This window comes from Schistocerca piceifrons, chromosome 8 (genome assembly GCF_021461385.2).
Source record: "Schistocerca piceifrons isolate TAMUIC-IGC-003096 chromosome 8, iqSchPice1.1, whole genome shotgun sequence".
Classification (NCBI taxonomy): domain Eukaryota; kingdom Metazoa; phylum Arthropoda; class Insecta; order Orthoptera; family Acrididae; genus Schistocerca; species Schistocerca piceifrons.
In genome coordinates, this window is record NC_060145.1 from 300045467 (window position 1) to 300068413 (window position 22947).

General features: G+C 43.2%; 1 protein-coding gene and 1 pseudogene across 3 annotated transcripts in view; both read right to left on the minus strand.

Moving 5' to 3' along the window:
* The window catches only part of LOC124712525 (actin cytoskeleton-regulatory complex protein PAN1-like), a 287605-nt gene that overhangs the window by 142799 nt on the left and 121859 nt on the right, over positions 1–22947 (minus strand). Inside the window, exon 1 of one of the 3 annotated variants that reach the window (XM_047242836.1) lies at positions 10043–10182. The exons of the other annotated variants lie outside the window; for them this stretch is intronic. The gene's annotated coding sequence lies outside the window, so the exon portion shown is untranslated. Of the gene's footprint in view, positions 1–10042; positions 10183–22947 lie in introns of those variants that run through there. 3 annotated transcript variants of the gene reach the window in all.
* On the minus strand, positions 20048–20165 carry LOC124712633 (annotated as a pseudogene).

Consider the following 22947-nt stretch of genomic DNA (forward strand, 5'->3'; position numbering starts at 1 on the left):
AATAAAATTCAACCTTTTGACAGATGAAGCGATGCTAGCGCTCCAAGCGGCGGACAAGTAATAACAGAAGTATGTCATGATGTATATTGAGCACTTGCAATTTTAAATATCGTAACTTCCATCTTTGACAGTCGCCTGAGGCGGCGGTAATTTTTCAGCTACGAATGCCAAAAAGTAATTTAAGTAATATCCTGCTTTCTGGTAATGTCAACATATAATAATAAAGTCTCATTGCAACGAAATGTAGACAGACACAGTATTAGTCGTATCTTCGAAAATTCTTTAAGACGAGGAATGCATTTAACCTGATGTGTTTAAGCTCACAAGGGACTGGCGTGCTTGACAATTTCTTTCTGATGCTTTGCGTCGAGACTCAAAACAAAACACGACTTTTAAATCCCCGAAGATCTGATGCTGCCTTGTCTTCCGCGTACTTATCAGGTTTATTTATTGTGCTTCCCAGATATATGCTTATGTGACAAAAGTCGTGGGATAGCAATAGACACATATACAGATGGCGGGAGTATCGCGTAGACTAGGTACAAAAGGGCAGAGCATTGCCAGAGATTTGTACTCCTTATGGCACCCCCATCAAATTTAGTGGTAATATGGCTCAGAGGATAGCCCGTTAAACACAAGCATGAAACCACGAAGACCGTGTACTGAACTGTGAAAAACGAAGTAAAGTAGAAACAATGAACGGTCAAGACTCAAGATGTGCAACATCGAGCGAATTTGAATACCCACGGCGCCGTGGTTGTGTGGTCACGGTGTTTGATTGGGGAAGATCTGTGTTCAAATCTCCCTCGTGCCCCATACTTTTTTTTTCACAAAATTATGAACTGCCAGTCCGGACATTGACGTCTCTGTCCGCTGTATTCAAATTTGTGTCTGTGTCGTGGCGTAATGTCCTTACGCAACAGCGAGGTGTAAGGAAGGGGTCCCCAAACGTACATACATCCTATTTGCTCTACAGAATTACCAAATGTTACCTTTGTGTTCCGCTTTGGAAGATTTCTCTCTTGAATTACATTGTTGTAACATAGTTCACACCCGTTTATTTGTTGTTTTCACTTCTGTGAGAGGTCTATGCGGCATCTCGCCAGCTCTCACTGTTTATCACATTTACTTGTGACAGTAATATATTCTTACCACGTATGGCAACTGCCAAGACTACAGAAAGGAGAACAGACACGTCAATCACCGGACGGGAAGTTCATTAATTTGTTAAAATAAGGAGGAGACGTGGGAGGTTTGAAACACGGATTTGCCACTGTACAGTCCAACACCGTCACCACACAATCACAACGCCGTGATTCTTGCAACTCTCTCGATGTTGTACATTTTGAGCTTGGACCGTTCACTGTTTGTATTTTGCTTCTTTTTTCACAACTCAGTACACCTTCCTCCTGTTTTCAAGTTTGATCTGTGTTCAGTTTTTGACGGGCTATTCACTGGGCCATTTTACCTCTAAATATGAGGCGGATGCTCTGGGAAGTTTCCTTATCAGGTGATCCACGTGAAAACGATTGCGACGTGATTATGGTCGCTCGACTAGAATTAACAGACTTTGAATATGGAATGGTTATTGCAGCTAGAATCATGGGCCATTACATTTCGGGAATCGTTAGGGACTTCAGTATTCCGAGATTCACAGCGTCAAGAATGTGCCGAGAATGCCAAATTTCACCACAGACAACGCAGTGGCCGACGGCCTTCACTAAACGACCGACAGCAGCGGCGTTCGCGGTGCAATGTGGGATGAGTGAGGAACGTATCCCTTAGGGCACCGTGGCTTTGCGTTTCTTCTTTGTGGGCAGGCTGCTTGAGGGCTTGCATTGCCCTTTTCAGCCATTTGCTGTACAAGTACATTCGTTTATTTATTAATTCCATATTTCTTGCAAAAGTGCATTTGGTCATATTGACAGCATTGAGTATAAAAAATATAAAATATACCAAGATGCAAAAATATAAAATAATACAATAATACAAAATAATACAAAAATATAAAATAAGTACAAAAATATTATATAAAATAAGGTATATTAAAAATAAGATAAGTTAGAAATTGAAGTTTAAATATTGAAGATTTTAAGTCATAGTGAAATACAGTGTATATTTTATACATTATACAATATTTTCCATTATGATTATTCCGTAAATTCTCTTTGAATACTTTAGTGTATATAGAGGTTGTAGCACACGATAATAGTACGATAATTTAGATGTGTATGCTACTTTTAATGTATAATTTATTATTTCTATGCTACTTTTTAAGTGTAACTTAGGTCTATGGTTCTTGTGTGTGTATTTGTGTTTTCGTCTGTGTGTGTGTGTGTGCGCGCGCGCGGGCGCGTGCGCTTGTGCGCGCGCTTGTGTGCGCGCTTGTGCGCTTGTGCGCGCGCTTGTGCGCGCGCGCGCTTGTGCGCTTGTGCGCGCGCGCGTGTGTGTGTGTGTATGTGTGTGTGTGTGTGTGTGTGTGTGTGTGTATGTGTGTGTGTATTCTGGGGTTAGTTTCTGTGTCTTTGGGTCAGGTGTTAGTGGCTCCATGATGGGGGCGAGGTCTGGTTATTCTTGGCTGGTGTGTGCTACTGTACGCGCTGGTTGGGTGTATTTAAACTTTGGTCGTCTGTTCACTCGTGGTCTTGTTGTCAAAATGTCTTCCATGTCTGGGCGTTTCGTTAATATGGGCGCTAATGGTCTATGGCAGCAGACGACCCACGAGTACCGTTGCCAACAGCACGACATAGTTCGCAGTGCTTCTCCTCGGCGAGTGACCATCTACGGCCCTTGACAACTGGAAAACCGTAGCTTGGTCAGACGAGTCCCGACGTCGGTAGGTAAGAGCTGATGGTAGGGATCGAGTTTGGCGCAGACCCCACGAAGCCATGGACCCAAGCTGTCAATAACGCACAGTGAAATCTGCTGGTGGCTCCATAATGATGTGGGCTGTGTTTATATGGAATGGCCCGATCCTCTGGATATTCGGCTACTTGGAGACCATTTACAGCCATCAGTGGACCTCATGTTCCCGAATAACTACGGAATTTTTATGGATGACAATGCGCCAAGTCAACGGGCGACAATTGTTAGCGATTGGTTTGAAGAACGTTCTGGACAGTTCGAGCGAATTATTTGACCACCCAGATCGGCCGATATGAATACTATTCAACATTTATGGGACATAAACGAGAGGTCAGTTCGTGCACAAAATCCTGCACCGCCAACACTTTCTGAATTATGGGAGGCTATAGAGGCAGCATGATCACTGTTTCTGCAGGGGACTTCCAACGACTTGTTGAGTCCATGCCACGTCGAGTTGCTGCACGACGCCAGGCAAAAGGAGGTTCGACACGATCACTTCAGTAAACCAATCTTTTGACAGGTGAAGCGCTCCAAGCGGTTGGCAAGTACACTACTGGACATTAAAATTGCTACACCACGAAGATGACGTACTATAAGCGCGACATTTAACCGACAGGAACAAGGTGCTTGATGTGCAAATGATTAGCTTTTCAGAGCATTCACACAAGGTTGGTGCCGGTGGCGACACCTACAACGTGCTAACATGAGGAAAGTTTCCAACAGATTTCTTTTATACAAACAGCAGTTGACCGGCGTTGCCTGGTGAAACGTTGTTGTGATGCCTCGTGTAAGGAGGAGAAATGCGTCCCATCACGTTTCCGACTTTGATAACGGTCGGATTGTAGTCTATCACGATTGCCGTTTATCGAATCGCGACATTGCTGCTCGCGTTGGTCGAGATCCAATGACTGTTAGCAGAATATGGAATCGATGTGTTCGGGAGGGTAATACGGAACGCCGTGATGGATCCCAACGTCCTCGTATCACTAGCAGTCGAGATGACAGGCATCTTATCTGCATGGATGTAACGGATCGTGCAGCCACGTCTCGATCCCTGAGTCAACAGATGGGGACATTTGCAAGACAATAACCATCTGCACGAACAGTTCGACGACGTTTGCAGCAGCATGGACTATGACCTCGGAGACATTGCTGCGGTTACCCCTGACGCTGCATCACAGACAGGAGCACTTGCGATGGTGTACTCAACGACGAACTGGGGTGCAAGAATGGCAAAACGTCATTTTTTCGGCTGAATCCAGGTTCTGTTTACAGCATCATGATGGTCGCATCTGTGTTTGGCGACATCGCTGTTAGCGCACAGGTTCGAATCCTGCCTCGGGCATGGATGTTTGTGATGTCCTTAGGTTAGCTAGGTTTAACTAGTTCTAAGTTCTAGGGGACTAATGACCTCAGCAGATGAGTCCCATAGTGCTCAGAGCCATTTTTTTGCTAACGCACACTGGAAGCGTGTATTCGTCATCGCCATACTGGCGTATCACCCGGCGTGATGGTATGGGGTGCCATTGGTTACACGTCTCGGTCACCTCTTATTCGTATTGACGGCACTTTGAACAGTGGACGTTACATTTCAGATGTGTTACGACCTGTGGCTCTACCCTTCATTCGATATCTGCGAAACCCTACATTTCAGCAGGATAGTGCAAGACCGCATGTTGCAGTTCCTGTACGGGCCTTCCTGGATACAGAAAATGTTCGACTGCTGCCCTGGCCAGCACATTCTCCAGATCTCTCACCAACTGAAAACGTCTGGTCAATGGTGACCGAGCAACTGGCTCGTCACAATACGCCAGTGACTACTCGTGATGAACGGTGGTATCGTGTTGAAGCTGCATGGGCAGCTGTACCTGTACACGCCACCCAAGCTCTGTTTGACTCAATGCCCAGGCCGTTATTATGGCCAAAGGTGGTTGTTCTGGGTACTGATTTTTCAGGATCTATGCACCCAAATTGCGTGAAAATGTAATCACATGTCAGTTCTAGTATAATATATTTGTCCAATGAATATCCGTTTATCATCTGCATTTCTTCTTGGTGTTGCAATTTTAATGGCCAGTAGTGTAGTAACAGAAGAATTATATGATAAAAACTGAGAACTTGTTATTTTTAATGCTGTAAGTTTCATATTTACCAGTCATCATAGGTGGTGGTGTTTTTCCCAATACGAATAAAAAATGTAATTAGTAATATCCTGCCTCCTGTTACTGTCAAAATATAATAATGATATCTCATTGCTACGTAATATACACAGTTCACAGTAGTAGAGTGGTAGTTGTATCATAAAATATTATTTAAGACGAGAAATGCATTGTAAGCCGATGTGATTAACTTCAAAAGGAACTGCTTAAGAGTATCCGCGTGTCTGGCACATACTATCTGATGCTTTGCGCCGATTTTAGTTCGTTTCACAAGTTTCTTTGCGGATTTCAGAGTTAAAACTACGCACGATTTTTACACTCCTGGAGATTTGTTGCTAGGTCTTCTTATGAATCCTCTTGCATTTTTGCCTTGCACGTACTTACAATGCTTATATTTCAAGATTTCCTTTCTCAGCTGTAACATTTACTCCTCCAGCATATCCACTTGTGCCACTTTCTTCTTATTTGTGTGCATATCATAAAACTACAGCTAGCACACGTTCCATTACATTCAACAATAAAATTCGGTTTCCGTACATTTATGCTACCATTCATGCATAATCAATTAATCGTATTGTGCCAATTTTCTGTTCTTGATACATAATAACAGCGCTTCACACATGGCAAATCCAAGTACAGCAGCTACAATTTATAACGCTAGAATAAACTCCGAAATACGACCCCTCTTGTATTTTGAATGTGCTTCTCCACTTCGTATACACAGACGCTTCGCAGCTGTTTCACTGTGCCAGCCGCTTGGCGGCGCTGCGGTAGCGAATTTACAGGAGACCGTGAGAGTTGTGTGACTCACCAGTGTCTTGGACTCGGCTATATTACGTACTGCGTAGTACGGAAGCATGTATTCTGACGCAACGAGTGTCGGCCGTCTTCAAGAAATCAATCAACACTATGTAGCTCTTTCTGCATGTTTTTGCATAATCTGCAAATCGTTAGTAAAGGGTGCTTTTTATCGTTTGAAATGTTCCTTCCTGACGGTGTCATTTATGGACGACACATGGAAAGTGTATACGCGACTGTCTATAAGTGAGCTGTGAATGGCCTACCTTCATATTCGTAGGTTTTGCATGAGGCTGAAGGATATTTATAGACTGTGTCCTAAAAACTGATTTTTCGTATTTCATAAGTAGATTTTCGCTAGATATAGCATCCTTTCCGGTCTGACGAGCGCTGTTATGAAGCAAAACGAGAAGCTACTTGATTGAGAAGTACGAAAACTCACCAACGCCAGGGAGAGCGGTGTGCTGACCACACGCCCCTCCACATCCGCATCCCATGATGCCTTCCGAAACCTGTTCCGACGGAGTTGTTTATAAGGTACCCTCTATGTAGCAACCTTGTAAGGTACCTTTATTCAAACGTTTGCGCGCGCGCATATATATATATGTGTGTGTGTGTGTGTGTGTGTGTGTGTGTGTGTGTGTCAACACTTTTCCATCTTGGAACATACAAATGTGTGAGCAGTTCCTTACGCAGTTAAACTGAAGTTTTTTTTTTAGCAAAGAATCTATGCGTTTCACTTTACAGCTGAGCACATCGTTTCAGTTCACATCCAGACCCCCAACCACCTTTCACTGCTGTTTCCAGGTATTCATACGAAATGACAAATTGTCTTCTGCAGGAATAATTATCAATTCGATAGTGGAAGAAAACGTATGTGAAGGTTGAAAATTGTAGAGGATGACCAAGAGATGAATAAAGTAAGCAGATAAAAAAACAAACATTGTCCGGATCACAACTTTTTATTTGCCAACAACTGGGTTCAATCTGCGTTGCGTATAGTCTTCAGGTCTAGTTTGGAACAATAAAGGCAATAACTATAATCATTGTACACAAGTGTGATATTACGAACACTTGTCTCACGGATAGTAGAAACCACAACAAAATTTTATGAGTTCACTCATTATCTGGCGCCGCGAAGTGCAGTTTGTCAACATTATGTGAAATTAACATACAAAACAAGCCCGTGGTGGGGAGAAAATTTTCGGATAGTCACGAGACATGTTCGTTAGTCCTAGATGGAGACATTAAAACAATGTAAAACTATTTCTCTACATGTATTTAAATAGGAAATTTAAAAAAAAATCAGACTTAAAGGACACGTTAATGAAGTAAAGTTCAGGATGAATGATGAGTTACACAATAAAATAAAAAAGCAATGTTACAAGCACACTGACAGCACAAAGTGTATCGTACATTTTTGTTCTTGTTTACATATTTTAAAATGCACTGTAAAATCACGGAACATACTTAAAATTACGAATTTGCCTTCATTTTGTTGAATAAGAATCCCAGCTAGCACTCAAGCTTATTTCAAGGTGGATATTGAGTTTAGGTTCAGTTGAAAATTCAAGATTGAAAAATCAACCTGTTACACAGTTTACATCAAGCTGTACAAATTTAGCTTGAATTAAAATAATTTTCCCCAGCTTGAAATAAACTGTAATTTCCCTGGAAGGCTGTACAGCAGATGCGCACGCAGCATAGCTTCCATAGACGTCCACGGGAAGCGCCACAAGCGTTTATAAGCCTTACACTGACTGCTAGATTTACGGCCATTTTACCTTTGTGACGCGCGTTAATGATTGTTGACTGTTGTGAAGTTTGTTTTATACTGGAAAATAGTTTGGTAAGTGTGTGGCGTCTCCTGCCTTACTGCTACACCGGGTCTGAAGAGGATTTATAGTGTATTACAGGTACGTTAGTGCATTTTTCTCTAGTGGTATGTTAATATTACAAATGTTAAATATTATTACGTAACGTAAAAAAATATCATATTCTTTTAGATAGAAAAATTGAGCCTGGATGAAAGTGAAATGGATTACCAGCCAAGAATACATATTACAAGTTGTTCATCAGTGAGTTTGGAGTTATTTTGCTAATCTGGGGCATAAATCATATTTAGGTTGATCAGTTTCAACTTTTTACATTTTTTTATGTTTAGGTACGGCTAACATTTTCTTTTACCAGTTACAGGATCATTATACCGGCATAAGTCAGCGATATTTGATCCCGCTCTGGTCTGTGTGCTGGGGCCGGAGGGGCTTCAGAATAATTAAATTTTAAAATAAAACAATTTTAAACACTTTGAAAATAAAAATTTTTAAACATACATGTCTTGATAATTTTTTTCACACCATTTCCATTCTGATATTTATTTAATTAATTAGGTTCAATAAATTCAGATTAATAATTATATAGCTTAAAACAAGCTGTAAATACCAGGCTGTATTACACGTGTGTAGATACAGCTGGAGCCAAACTTGATAAGTCAAGCTTGAAATACAGCTTGAACTCTGCCAACTTTGAAGTTTGTTTCAAGCTTGAATCCAACTAACAGGCCTGAATATTCCAGCTTTGATCAAGCTTATATACTTGAAATTTACATCTGGAAACAAGTTCGAAACCGGCTTAAAGCTATGCTATCTGGGATAGAAACACAGAGGACTCTTACTGTCAGTTAAGAAGGGGAAAGAAACGGGACTAATTGCGAAATAATCGCGGAAAAACCGAAGAAAATGGTGCGAAGCTACGAAATAAAAGAAGCTGTTTTTAGCAAACAAGTGATGTAAATTAACCAAGATGTTAAGTGATAATAATTTCAGAAGAGTGTGGCCACTAGGGTGCGCTACATGCCAAAGCACCTGACAAGAATATTAACGAACAGAATGAATTTCGCTGTAACGTTAACCTTAATGTCCTCCAGTTGGTATATAATGCTCGACGTTCTTCCTCGTTCCGCGAACGTGAATGTGTTCCATCATGTTAGCTGTCCGTGACGGACAGCGGTCGGCGCGGGCAGCAGCCCGTGACACGCGTAAATACACTGCTGCACCGGCCGTCACTCAGCCTGCTTTGGTAGGTGGCGCACTCGAGCGGCCACTCCCTCCTCAAACTATTGCCGCTTAACACCTTCGTTAATTTATATCAGCTATTTGCTAAAAGTACCTATGGTTATTTCGTAACTAGGCTCCTTTTCGTTCGGCTTTTCTATGATTATTTCGTAACTAGTCCCCAATTTATTGCTTCTTCTTAACAGGAACTTCTTATTCACTAAAATGAAGGTAAATTCCTTAAAAGCCACACGTTATGTTCGGTTATTTTGCATTGGCTTTGTAAATTATTTTCTAAAAAACTACGTAAACAACAACGAAAATTTACGATGAACAGTGTCCTGTCAGTATGTTTATAACATTTGCTTTTTAATCTACTGCTGTGTAACGCACCACTCCTGCTGAAATGTACAACATTAAGGTGTCTTTTAAGTCTGAATTTTTATCGGTCTTCTACTTAATTATATACAGAGAAACAGTTTTACACTGTTTTAATGAACTCATTTAGGACTTACGCACATATCACGAGCCTATCCGACAATTTTTCTCCCACCACATCCTTGTTTTTATAGGTTAGTTTCACACGGCGTTGATAATCAAAAATGGTTCAAATGGCTCTGAGCACTATGGGACTTAACATCTTAGGTCATCAGTCCCCTTGAACTTAGAACTACTTAAACCTAACTAACGTAAGGACATCACACAACACCCAGCCATCACGAGGCAGAGAAAATCCCTGACCCCGCCGGGAATCGAACCCGGGAACCCGGGCGTGGGAAGCGAGAACGCTACCGCACGACCACGAGATGCAGGCATGACCCAAGTGTTCATAATACTACACTTCAATAAAATCGTTACTGTTATTGCCTTTTTGTTGCAACCTAGACGTGAAGATCATCTGCAGTGCAAATTGAAACAGGTTGTTGGTAAATATTAAGTTGCGATTCAGAGGGTGTTGTTTATTTATTATAACAAAAATGTCGTAGTTCTTAAGACATGGCGTCAATTATACAGCAAGCAGATGCAAATGCTTGTAGGCTGCAACAGTTATGTAATGGTGACAAGATTTGCACAAGACAGACCGACGTGAAGAACTGCACCAAGCCAGTTTTCGGATTGAAGAAAACTTTACGCCACGACTAGTATGTCGTTTTATCTACTACTCACCTAGGTTGATTAAAACTGTAACAGCTAGCAGGATTCTCCTATTAACGTACAGATATTGTTTTCCGGCGGCCGTAGGATTTCCAGGTCAGACACGACGCAGCGCTGTAACACCTGATAACTGGGCAATACTGCCAACCGTTCGCCACTGACGAGGTTGAGTCAGTGTAGCGAAGCGATCCAACTGCGCCACGCGATAAGGTGTGAGCGGTCTTGGTGGGGAGTGCCTGCGTCACACGCCGTTCCACCGGGGCCCACGAGTAACAGTTCCACCAGCCGTACACACGGACACGTGACCGGGGACTCACGTGACGCACTCTCGCCCTCTAGACAACAACCGCAAGTTCATTGTTTCAGTCGCTCGCGGAATGAAAGGAGAATGCGTACTCCCTTTGCTACGCTGGTGGTTGATTTACCTAGCATGGTGTGTGAGCGACTCCACCTACTCGATGTAATATAAGAGTGGACATCTGCACACAAACATTTAGTTGTAGAGGGCAGATAACAGCCACGACCTTTCCTTCAATCCCACTGCGTTACAGTAGGAAGTCTGGATATCTGCGTCTGTGTTGGCGCTCGACTCGGAAACAGCCGGTTCGAATCCTGGTGATGGGATTTTCAAGCACAGTATTTGGCTTACAAGAGAAAGAGAGGTGGTGGTTGAGGTGGTAGTGACGTACAGTTCCTGCCTAATTTGCGCCTCAGTGTCGAGGGTAAAATCCCAAACGTTCTAGCAGAGTATCAGATTGTAGATTTGAAACGTAGCAAGGTGCAATACAATGCCATATAATGATGAGGTCCCATACTCTGAGGAGTGTAGCGGCGATGCGGGATGGTGATGAATGATGATGATCATGATGCAACAACCCAGCCGTTTCGAGGCAGGGAAAATCCCCGAACCTCGCCGGGAATCGAACCCCGGACCCCGTGCGCTGGAAGCGAGAACGCTACCGCAAGACCACGAGCTGCGGACACAATTGCTATAATACCACCTCAAACATAAACACTGTTTTTTTCTCTGCGCTCTTTTGTGATACATATGCTATACTGAAGAGTACAAAAATCTACGAGTAAAAGTCACAAAAGATGATAAACCAGATGGAATTAAGTCAAGAATAAATGTTGAAAAGTTCACTGCTGGAGAATTAAATGATATTTTACGGTAACAACAGACCAGAAAGGAAACAAAAGCAAAAATCCTTCAAATTAGTTAGTAGAAGCATTATGACAATGATCAGAAGTACGGACAGTTAAGTCCCAATAAATGAACAGATTGACAACAACTGGGATGGACTTTGGAGACCGTCTCTGCAGGGATACTCTGGCGGGAAAGGAAAGAAATCAAATGTCACAAGTTCGACTACTGATTTTGTGGAGGAAAGCAACTTACGGTGTACGAACAATACGAAAAGGCCTGAGAAGAGATTGTCACGTAGGGTCATCCATTTGGAATCACGGGGAAGGGCGAAAATTCTGCGTATACTTCACCAACTGCTGTCCAGAATAAGTAGTTCGTGTGGAATCTTTTATTTAGGGAAATATTCAAAATTTAAAAGTCACGTAAACTAGCTATTTGAATATGCGACCGTGCTAACAATTGTTTGTTTTCTGATTGACGTTATCTCGTTTCTCCTTTCAAAAGAATATTTTGCCGTTTCTAAAACAGTGTGATTACGAAGTCATATCTTTTCAAACCCTTCATGAAACATGGACGTTATCGAAGTAGGGTGGCTTGCGTGCCTCAACGACACAGATAGCCGTAACGTAGGTGCAGCCACAACAGAGAGGTGTATGGTGAGAGACCAGACTAACCTACGATTTCTGAAGAGGGGCAACAGTCTTTTCAGTGTTTGCGGGGAAAACGGTCTGGATGACTGACCGATCTGGCCTATTAACATTAGCCAATATGGCCTTGCTATAATGGTACTGCGAACGGCTGAAAGCAAATCTAACTACAGTCGTTATATCACGAGGGCATGCAGCATGGTTAAATGATGACAGCGTCCTCTTGGGTAAAATATTCCGGAGGATATTGTCGTGCGGAAAAACAGAACAGGCATACTACAGGTCGGAGCGTGGAAGGTTGTATCCATTAACTGGGTAGGCAGCCTAGAGAATTTAAAAAGGGAAATGGTAAGGTTTACATATAATGGGAATTAGTGAAGTTGAAGTTAGATATAGTGGGAATCAGTGAAGTGCGATCGCGGTAAGAATAGGACTTCCGGTGAATAAAGGGTTACAGTTACAAAATCAAATAGCGGTAATGCAGGAATAAGTCTAGTAATGAATAAGAAAATAGGAACGCGAATAAGATTCTATGAACAGCTTAGTGAATGCATAATCGTAGCCAACGCCCAGCACCGTAGTTCAAGTTTATATGCCAACTAGCACCGCAGACGATGAAGTGATTAAAAGAATGTATTCGGAAACAATAATTTTTCAGATACGTACAGGAGATGAAAATTTAATTTTGATGGGGGAGTGGAATTGGAGAGTGGAAAAATGATGAGAGGCGAAAACAATAGGAGTGCATAGACTAGGGGAAAGGAACGAAAGAAGCCGCCTGGTAGAGCTTTGCACATAGCACAATTTAATCATCGCTAATATTTCTTTTAAGATAATAATAGAACAAACAGGAACGCTATAAATAGATTACATAATGGTAAGACAGAAATACCGAAACAAGATTTTAAACTGTAAATCATTTCCAGCTACAGATACTGACTCTGCAATTTGTTGGTTGTTAAGTGCAGATTAAAATGAAGAAATTGCAGAAAGGTAGAAAATTAAAGAGATGGAAAATGAGTAACTTAAAGAAACCAGAGGTTTTGGAGAGTTTCAAGTGACCATTACGCAATAGAATACGCATGTGTACTGCTTCACAGACAGGTAAGTTATAAAACCCAAACGTGAAAAATTAAAAGCCGGCCGCTGTGACCGAGCGGTTCTAGGCTCTTCAGCCCGGAACCGCGCTGCTGCTACGGTCGCAGGTTCGAATCCTGCCTCGAGCATGGATGTGTGTCATGTCCTTAGGTTAGTTAGGTTTAATTAGTTCTAAGTCTAGGGGACTGATGACCTCAGATGTTAAGTCCCAAAGTGCTTAGAGCCATTTGAACCTCTTTTTCGAACAATTAAAATACACCTGCAAGAAGAAACAAGACTGCCCATCCCCTCGCAGCCTCGGTTGCAGCTGTGGCAATCATCGAACCTCCCGACACCCGACGCCACACTGCGACACACAGACCGTGATAAGATAAGGGGCGTAAGTCAACCCCGATCCGCGACCACAGAAGCATCACTTCGGAAGTACATATCTATACTGGTTTCATAGGCGGGTAAAAAAGGATTCGTCAAGGCTTTATAGTCTACATACTCGAAAGACGAATGTAAAGATATATCTAGCAACGGTGGCTTAGCGCTTAAGCCGTCTCAGACAGCCGCGAACTGTTAAACAGCGAGCAACATGCCGCCTTGAAGAGTTTCAGAATTGGTGTTAGCGGCCTCAGAAGCTTTGAAGTGAGTGGGTAAACTTGAGTAAAAGTATGTTCAGTTACTAACAACAGAGTACAGTACTACAGGCATATGTACTTTCATTTTCTTGCAACAACGGTCATAAATGCATTTCAAAATGCAGTTACCGATTTCAACCAGCAGTGGTCATCATTACTCTAACAAATTTATCTAAAAAATCTGCCGAAGTGCTGCTTCTTACTAATATACACTGCCTGAGGAAAAGTATGTAATACGACAAGGGACGGTGGTCAGTCACTGGAGCTCAGTGACTTCGAACGTGGACTATAGTCTGATTAAAATTACTTGATAATTGGCACTTCACGTACTGGAGGTGTCTTCCTCCAATCAGGGCGCTCAACGTCACGCACGAAGTGTTCGCTGTTGCCAAACGGCCTCAACAAACGGTCAGTTCACTTCCAATTCCTTGTCTGGCATTATTTCTTGTTGTGCCGGCACCCTGAATCCTGGATCTGGTCCTTTTACTTCACACGTGATAAACACAGACTTCATGTCTTCAATTGACAACCAAAATAATACGCACAAAACGATGGCAACGAAATAACGCACATCTCGTGCACACCACTGCTGGATTCCTTCGTACAAGAGGCGATTCGGCTTCACATATTCGGCATTATCATTACAGAGACCGGTTTACAATAGGTGAACTTCATACGACATGGTGTGAAACCTAAAGCAGCAAATGATCGTTGCAACTGGCTATAGATATATAAATATAACATTATAACGTAAAGGTCTTCTGAGTAGCGTAGTGGTAAATTTACAGTTTCAGATGCAAAAGATCGTGGGTGCGAATCTTGTCGGATTATAATTTTTTTTTTCATTTTTAAATATTTATTAAAATGCCTCTTGATTATTATTGTTTTCAGTTAACTGGTTTTGATGTAATTTCTTTCATTTTTAATCTTTTGTGTCATAATTTTCAACATGGCATTGACTTTTTTATTTGCACTTATTTTTCTTCCTAACATCCGTTCCGATTCTGCCCGTGTCGCCTATTATCTGTGAATAGTTCCATTAAGGACTGCTCGTCTGACGGTATACGTCAGCTCGCATAGCAAGAGCGAGATATTACAATTCGCTGTTAGCGCCGAAACGGATTTTTTTCTGTCTTGACTTTGCTCTTACAGGTCAGCTGTAATGGTTGTGAGCCCGGAAATTTTTGCTCAGATTTAGTATATATATGAATGAATAGAAAGAGGACTGCACTCAGTCTGGAAATCCAGCCCTTTGTCTACTGTTGCCAATACTTACGTTGACAACGCAACGACCACTTTCAGCACGTGCGCTTAGTTATATGATTTTATTCGTTTTTATCATTACATAGAAAAGTTACTTGGCAGAATTTGTGAATTTTATGAGTCTTGTTGTCTCCTGTTTTTTATCCATAAACAGTCTGTGACAATCAACCGCCGGTCGAAACAGACAGCTGCATTTTGAAATACTTTCGTGATTACTGATGGAAGAAAATAAAGTAGTCAATGATACAATCTCCATTGGCAATGTCATTTTCTTCTACGTGCATATGTTAGGAGGTGATGGAACAAACGCTAACAAATAAGAACTTTCAAAATTTGTAAGTGTATTTGCTATAGCAACTAATGGCATAATTACCGCGGTTCGGTGTTCCCTCTGTCGTGGACGATTTTTCTGTATTTTGCTCCTCTTGTAGCAGAGAACGAAAAGAAACTCCCTATCGAATTCGGCAAGCAAGAGTTAGGAAGGTCAGTGTTTAATCTCCCATCGACAGAGAGGTCATTCGCCATACGGTATACATAAGGCGCTGATACCAACAAAGATTTATGTTTGCAGCTGTTTCACAGTAACCACTGAAAATATCAGAAACAGCTGACAGTTTAAGCACATCAGAAGAGAGCGTAAGATGCATATAATGCCGAGTGAAAGCCTTGTGTACGATGCGTGCCACATTCTGACTGGATCAAATATGAAATGAACATCAGAAGTTTTTGGAGAATTTTCAAAAGAAACCAACCGATTTCTTGCGAGACGTGGTTGTGAAATACACTGAAGTCCTAATGGGGGTATCTCCTAATACAGTTTCGGACCTCCATTTGCTCAGCGTAGTGCAGCAGGCTGACGTGTCATGGACTCAAGTCGTTGGAAGTCCCCTGCAGAAATATTGAGCCATGTTGCCTTTAGAGGCGGCCATAATTGCGAACGTGTTGCCGCTGCACGATTTTGTGCACGAACTGGCCTCTCGATTACGTCCCATAAATGTTCGATGCAATTCATGTCGGGCGATCCGGGTGGCCAAATGATTCGCTAGAACTGTCCAGAATGTTCTTCAAACCAATCACGAAGAATTGCGGCCCGGTGACATGGGGCACTGTCATCTATAAAAATTCCATCGTTGTTCAAGCTACCGGGTGATCAAAAAGTCGGTGTAAATTTGAAAACTGAATAAATCACGGAATAATGTAGATGAGAGGTACAAATTGACACACATGCTTGGAATGACATGGGGTTTTATTAGAAACAAAACAATACAAAAGTTAAAAAAAATGTCTGACAGATGGCGCTTCATCTGATCAGAATAGCAATAATTAGTATAACAAAGTAAGATAAAGCGAAGATGTTCTTTACAGGAAGTGCTCAATATGTCCACCATCATTCCTCAACAATTGCTGTAGTCGAGGAATAATGTTGTGAACAGCACTATAAAGCATGTCCGGAGTTATGGTGAGGCATTGGCGTCGGATGTTGTCTTTCAGAGATGTCGGTCGATCACGATACATTTGAGACTTCAGGTAACCCCAAAGCCAATAATCGCACGGACTGAGGCCTGGGGACCTGGGAGGTCAAGCATGACGAAAGTGGCGGCTGAGCACACGATCACCACCAAACGACGCGCGTAAGAGATCTTTCACGTGTCTAGCAATATGGGATGGTTCTAATAAAACCCCATGTCATTCCAAGTATGTGTGTCAATTTTTACCTCTCTATCTACATTATTCCGTGGTTTATTAAGTTTTCAAATTTATACTGACTTTTTCATCACCAGGTACATCTACATCATACTCCGCAAGCCACCTTACCGTGTGTGGCGGAGGGTACTTTCGGTACCACTATTATCCCTCAGCCCTGTTCCACTCGCAAATAGTGCGTGGGAAGAATGATTGTCGGTATGCCTCTGTATTGGCTCTTATTTCTCGAATTTTCTCCTCGTGGTCAATACGCGAGATAAATGTGGGGGGGAAGTAATATGTTGTCCAACTCCTCCTGAAAAGCGCTGTCCCGAAAATTTAATAGTAAATCTCTCCTTGATGTACAACGCCTCTCTTGTAACGTCTGTCAGTGGAGATTAGCATCTCTGTAATGGTCAGTCGCCAGCTAAACGATCTCTTGACGAAACGCGCCGCTCTTCGTTGGATCTTCTCTATTTCCTCTACTTCTCTATCTCCTCTATCAGTACTACCTGATAGGAATCCCAGATAGATGAACAATACTGAGGAATCGGGCGAACAAGCGCCTTATAAGCCACTTCTTTCGTAGATGAGTTACATTTCCTTCTTCCGATGAATCTGTGTCTGCTGTCTGCTTTTCCCACTATCTGTTTCATGTGGTCATTTCACTTAAGGTCGCTCTGGATAGTTACACCTAGATATTTTACGGCAGACGGTGTCCCCTGTTTGTCATCAGTAGAGTAGCTGTACAGTAGTGGATTTCATGAATGGTTGCAGAAGGTCTCAAAGTAGCCGAACATAACCATTTCCAGTTAATGATCGGTTCAGTTGGACCAGAGGACCCAGTCCATTCCGTGTAAGCGCAGCCGACACCATTATGGAGCCACCACCAGCTTGTACAGTGCGTTGTTGATAATTTGGAACCATGACTTCGTGGGGTCCGCGCCACACTCGAATCCAACCATCAGCTCTTACCAACTGAAATCGGGACTCAACTGACCGGGCCAGTTTTCCCGTCCTCTAGGGCCCAACCGATATGGTTACGGGAGCGTGATGTCGTACTGTTAGCAAAGGCATTCGCAGCCCTCATCTACTGCCACAGCCCATTAATGCCAAAATTCGCCGCACTGTCCTAACGTCCCGCATTGATTTCTACGGTTATTTCACGCAGTGTTGATTCTCTGTTAGCACTGACAAGTCTACGCAAGCGCCGCTGCTCTCGGTCGTTAAGTGAAGGCCGTAGGCCACTGCTCTGTCCGCGTTCAAAGTCTATTAACTCCGGTCGTACGGCCAAAATCACGTCGGCAACCTTTTCATATGAATCACCTGAGTACAAATGACGCCAATGCATTGCCCTTTTATGACTTGTGTACGCCATACTAACGCCATTTGTATATGTGCGTATCGCTATCCCAGGTCTTTTCTCACCTCAGTGGATATCCGCATCGAAATATATTTGTAAGTCTAGGCACTTCGGGTTGGTCGCCACATCCCGCTCAGAAACAGAGGCAATAACGATAAATCACAAAAAAAAAACGAATTTAAAAGTTTCACCGACAGACAGTGTACATGACTGGCTCCTATGGTAGCCAATTACAACAGTAAGGGCAAGTATTCGATCGAGAAACATAATTCAAGAAAGCTTAATCCTGATAAATAAAATAAGAAAGCGGACCATACAGCATCGCGAGATTTACATAAGAACAGAAATCGACAATTACATAAAATTTCTGTTTCGGCTATTTCACTCGCTGTGATGAATTTTGATATTTCTCGAACTGAATGTGATATCCTACCGTTTTAATGTAACTTGTATTCACAATGACCGAAGTAAAAAGAATGAAAAATGGCAACGGATGCTTGAGATCTCTCTCTTAAACCTGTCGGATACAAGAGAACCAGGATCTCCTAACCGCAGACGTTATTGTGTCGGACAGCTCGAACTCTGGAAAACCACAACTAGCTAGAACCACCTCCAAAAGCTATCAATGTCTTGCCCACTAGACACCCAACACTCCTGTTCACGTATACAGGATGTTGGAGCATAACTTTAAATATTAGTCATCTTCATCTACTCGTACATTCACATCCATACTCAGTGAAGTGCGTGCCAGAGAGTGCTTATTACTGTACCAGTTATTAGGGCTTCTTCCAGTAAACAAGCACTGCTGAAGATGCGTTTTTTTAATAATCAATAAAGAGCAACATCTGTAGACGTGATGTCTAAAATTATTCGTCTAGTTCCATACTCGCGAGGAATTATTGCTTAAATGCCAGACTGCTTGTCTTCACGGTCCGTACGGCAGCGAGACGAAGGGTATCGTAGTATATTCCTAGATTCCTCACTTATTGCTTGTCCTTGAAACTTGAGGTAAAGAGGCTTTCGTGGTATAGCTGCGTCTGTCATTCAGCTTCATCAGCATCTACGTGACTCTCTCTGTGCCATAAGACGAACAAGCATGTGGCCATTCTTGCTGCCCTTCTTTGTGTGTGATCAACAGCACTCCAATAGTATCCAGACACTTGAGCAATGTCCTAGAATAGTTCATGGGAGTGTTACGTAGGCTGATTCAAATTTCAAATATGTCACCCGCTTTACCTACGACCGAACCTCTGTCATAATTCCGTTTCATAACCCCCATAAATGGCTACTTCCAGGTATTTGTACGAGTTGACTGATTCAAAGTCTGAATCACTGGTTGTTGTGGCATTTCTTGACATTTAAAGCAAGTTGCCGATCTTTCCACCACTTTGGAGTCTTCTCAAGATGTCTAAATGTCTCGGCAGCTTTTTTTCCTGACTGTACTTCACTACGGACAAATGCATGATATGAGAAAAGTCTGAGTTTACTGCTAATATTTTCTGCCAGGTCATTAATATACTGCACGGACGGCAAAGGTCCCATCACACTTTCCTGTGGCACGCCTGAAGTTACTTCTACATCGGTCAGTGACTCTTCATATAAAGATAAAAAGATTCGTCCTCTCAAGCAGGAAATTATCAGTTGAATCATAAATTTCATCTGACACCCAATATGATCGCACGTTAAGAGACAAGGAGGTACGCATTATACTGGTTCTCGCGGAGTGAGAGGGAGGGGGGGGGGGGGAGAGAGAGAGAGAGAGAGAGAGAGAGAGAGAGAGAGAGAGAATTAGGATACCAAGGAGGGGAGGTGATCAGCTTGTTCGCGATCACAGAGAAGGGAGACGCTCTCCACGCTGCCAATTCGTAGAAAGTGCTTCCGAGGGCAATATAGAATGAAAGGGTAAGCCAACTGAAAGCTGGACAGGGCGAACTCTGGAGAAGAGCATTTATCGCAAAATAAATAAATAAATAAATAACTTTACTCCGCCAGAACAGGCCATGAAGGCCCAACGATACCGACCGACCGCCGCGTCACCCTCACCCACAGGCGTCACCGGATGCAGATGTGGAGGGACATGTGGTCAGCACACCGCTCTCCCGGCCGTATGTCAGTTTACGAGACCGGAGCCACTGCTTCTCAATCAAGTAGCTCCTCAGTTTACCTCACAAGGGCTGAGTGCACCCCGCTTGCCAACAGTGCTCGGCAGACGGGATGGTCACCCATCCAAGTGCTGGCCCAGCCCTTCAGCGCTTAACTTCGGTGATCTGACGGGAACCGGTGTTTCCACTGCGGCAAGGCCGTTGGCCGCTGTCCACTTTTATTCATAGAGGTCTGAAATGGGGCATCTCATTGGTTGCCGGCGCTTGGTGAAGGGGAATGAGCAGAACTGTTCAAACCTGGATCGCCTTCAGCTTTATTTATCTTGTGCGCCTTTCACCTATTCGACGTGCGCCTGCAGTAGCCTCACACACAAACAAAAGGCAAGCGAGCGCGCGCGCGCGCGCGCGTGTGTGTGTGTGTGTGTGTGTGTGTGTGCCTATACAGAAGATTTGTGCACTACTCCATTGTTCACAGCATCCACGTTACTAGCTGCAGCTGCTGCTGCCGCAGCTAGTATTCGTTTTTGACAAAGACGAAAACGCAGAAGGAGGCGCTAGTGCTCAGCAAATAAACGCCTCTTGCGGGAAAATATACGAGCGAGCGAGGTGGCGCACTGGTTAGCACATTGGCCTAGCACTCGGAAGGACGGTGGTTCAAATCCCCGCCCGGGCATCCATATTTGGTTTTCCGTGATTTCCCTAAATCGCTCCACGCAAATACCACGATGGTTTCTCTCAAAAGGGCACAGCCGATTTCAGTCCGCATCTCTCTGCAATTTGAGTTTGTGGTTCGCTGTCCGTGGGCCGTTAAACTCTAGTCCGTTTTCCTTCTTTCGTAGTGTCTGGTGGCAGACATAAAGGTGGCAAGTAATATGATGCTGTTTAAACACTTTACTCGTATGTCTGAGAATGATTTCTAAAATCATACTTTACCTCGTTGGACCTCAGAATGCAAAGGAAAATACACTACTGGCCATTAAAATTGCTACACTACGAAGATGATGTGCTACAGACGCGAAATGTAACCGACAGGAAGAAGATGCTGTGATATGCAAATGATTAGCTTTTCAGAGCATCCACACTAGGCTGGCGCCGGTGGCGACACCTACAACGTGCTAACACGAGGAAAGTTTCCAACCGATTTCTTTTATACAAACAGCAGTTGACCGGCGTTGCCTGGTGAAACGTTGATGTGGTGCCTCGTGTAAGGAGGAGAAATGCGTACCATCATGTTTCCGACTTTGATAAAGGCCGGATTGCAGCCTATTGCGATTGCGGTTTGTCGTATCGCGACATTACTGCGCGCGTTGGTCGAGATCCAATGACTGTTAGCAGAATATGGAATCGGTGGGTTCAGGAGGGTAATACGTAACGCCGTGCTGGATCCCAACGTCCTCGTATCACTAGCAGTCGAGATGACAGGCATCTTATCCGCATGGCTGTAACGGATCGTGCAGCCACGTCTCGATCCCTGTGTCAACAGATGGGGACGTTTGCAAGACAACAACCATCTGCACGAACAGTTCGACGACGTTTGCAGCAGCATGGACTATCAGCTCGGAGACCGTGGCTGCGGTTACCCTTGACGCTGCATCACAGATAGGAGCGCCTGCGATGGTGTACTCAACGACGAACCTCGGTGCACGAATGACAAAACGTCATTTTTTCGGATGAATCCAGGTTCTGTTTACAGCATCATGATGGTCGCATCCGTGTTTGCCGAAATCGCGGTGAACGCACATTGGAAGCGTGTATTCGTCATCGCCATACTGGCGTATCACCCAGCGTGATGGTATTGGGTGCCATTGGTTACACGTCTCGGTCACCTCTTGTTCACTTTCACGGCACTTTGAACAGTGGACGTTACATTTCAGATGTAATACGACCCGTGGCTCTACCCTTAATTCGATCCCTGCGCCACCCTACATTTCAGAAGGATAATGCACGAAGAAAATGTACGACTGCTGCCCCGGCCAGCACATTCTCCAGATCTCTCAGCAATTGAAAACGTCTGGTCAATGGTGCCCGTGCAACTGGCTCGTTACAGTACGCCAGTCACTACTCTTAATGAACTGTGGTATCGTTTAGGTACGTGTACACGCCATCCAAGCTCTGTTTGACTCAATGCCCAGGCGTATCAAGGCCGTTACTACGGCCCGAGGTGGTTGTTATGGGTACTGATTTCTCAGGATCTGCGCACCCAAATTGGGTGAAAATGTAATCAAATCAAATGTGTGTGAAATCTTATGGGACTTAACTGCTATGGTCATCAGTCCCTGAGCTTACACACTACTTAACCTAAATTATCCTAAGGACAAATACACACACCCATGCTCGAGGGAGGACTCGAACCTCCGCCGGGATCAGCCGCACAGTCCATGACTGCAGCGCCTGAGACCGCTCGGCTAATCCTACGCGGCCAAAATGTAATCACATGTCAGTTCTAGTACAATATATTTCTCCAATGAATATCCGTTTATCATCTGCATTTCTTCTTGGTGTAGCAATTTTAATGGCCAGTAGTGTATAAAATACAGGGACACTATACCAATGGCAAAGAGATTAGATCTGATCGATTTCATGCTACTGGTAACAATTACTCTAGATTCATGTCCAGTTCAAGGTACCTACTGCATCGCCGTCTAACACTATACCAGAAGTTTGCCAGGCTCTTGTGAGATACCTGGAAAGCAACATTAAGATAAGCTGATTACCATTTAACGTTTCTTTCTATCGAAGAAAGACCTACTAGAACTGAGGAAAGTGGCTCTTTCAAGAACCAGAACTACACACCAGAATCACCCCACTTCTTAAACAAGTATAAGTCACGAACACGAACGAATGTTATTTATAATATTCAGGATTGGTTTTGTTATTGACATTTTGTAAGTATTAGTGAGCAACTCTGGAGACTCATTTCCTATCATTCTACTTTTACAATCTGTGAAATTAACGAACGACAAACAATGAAATGCACGATTACAAATT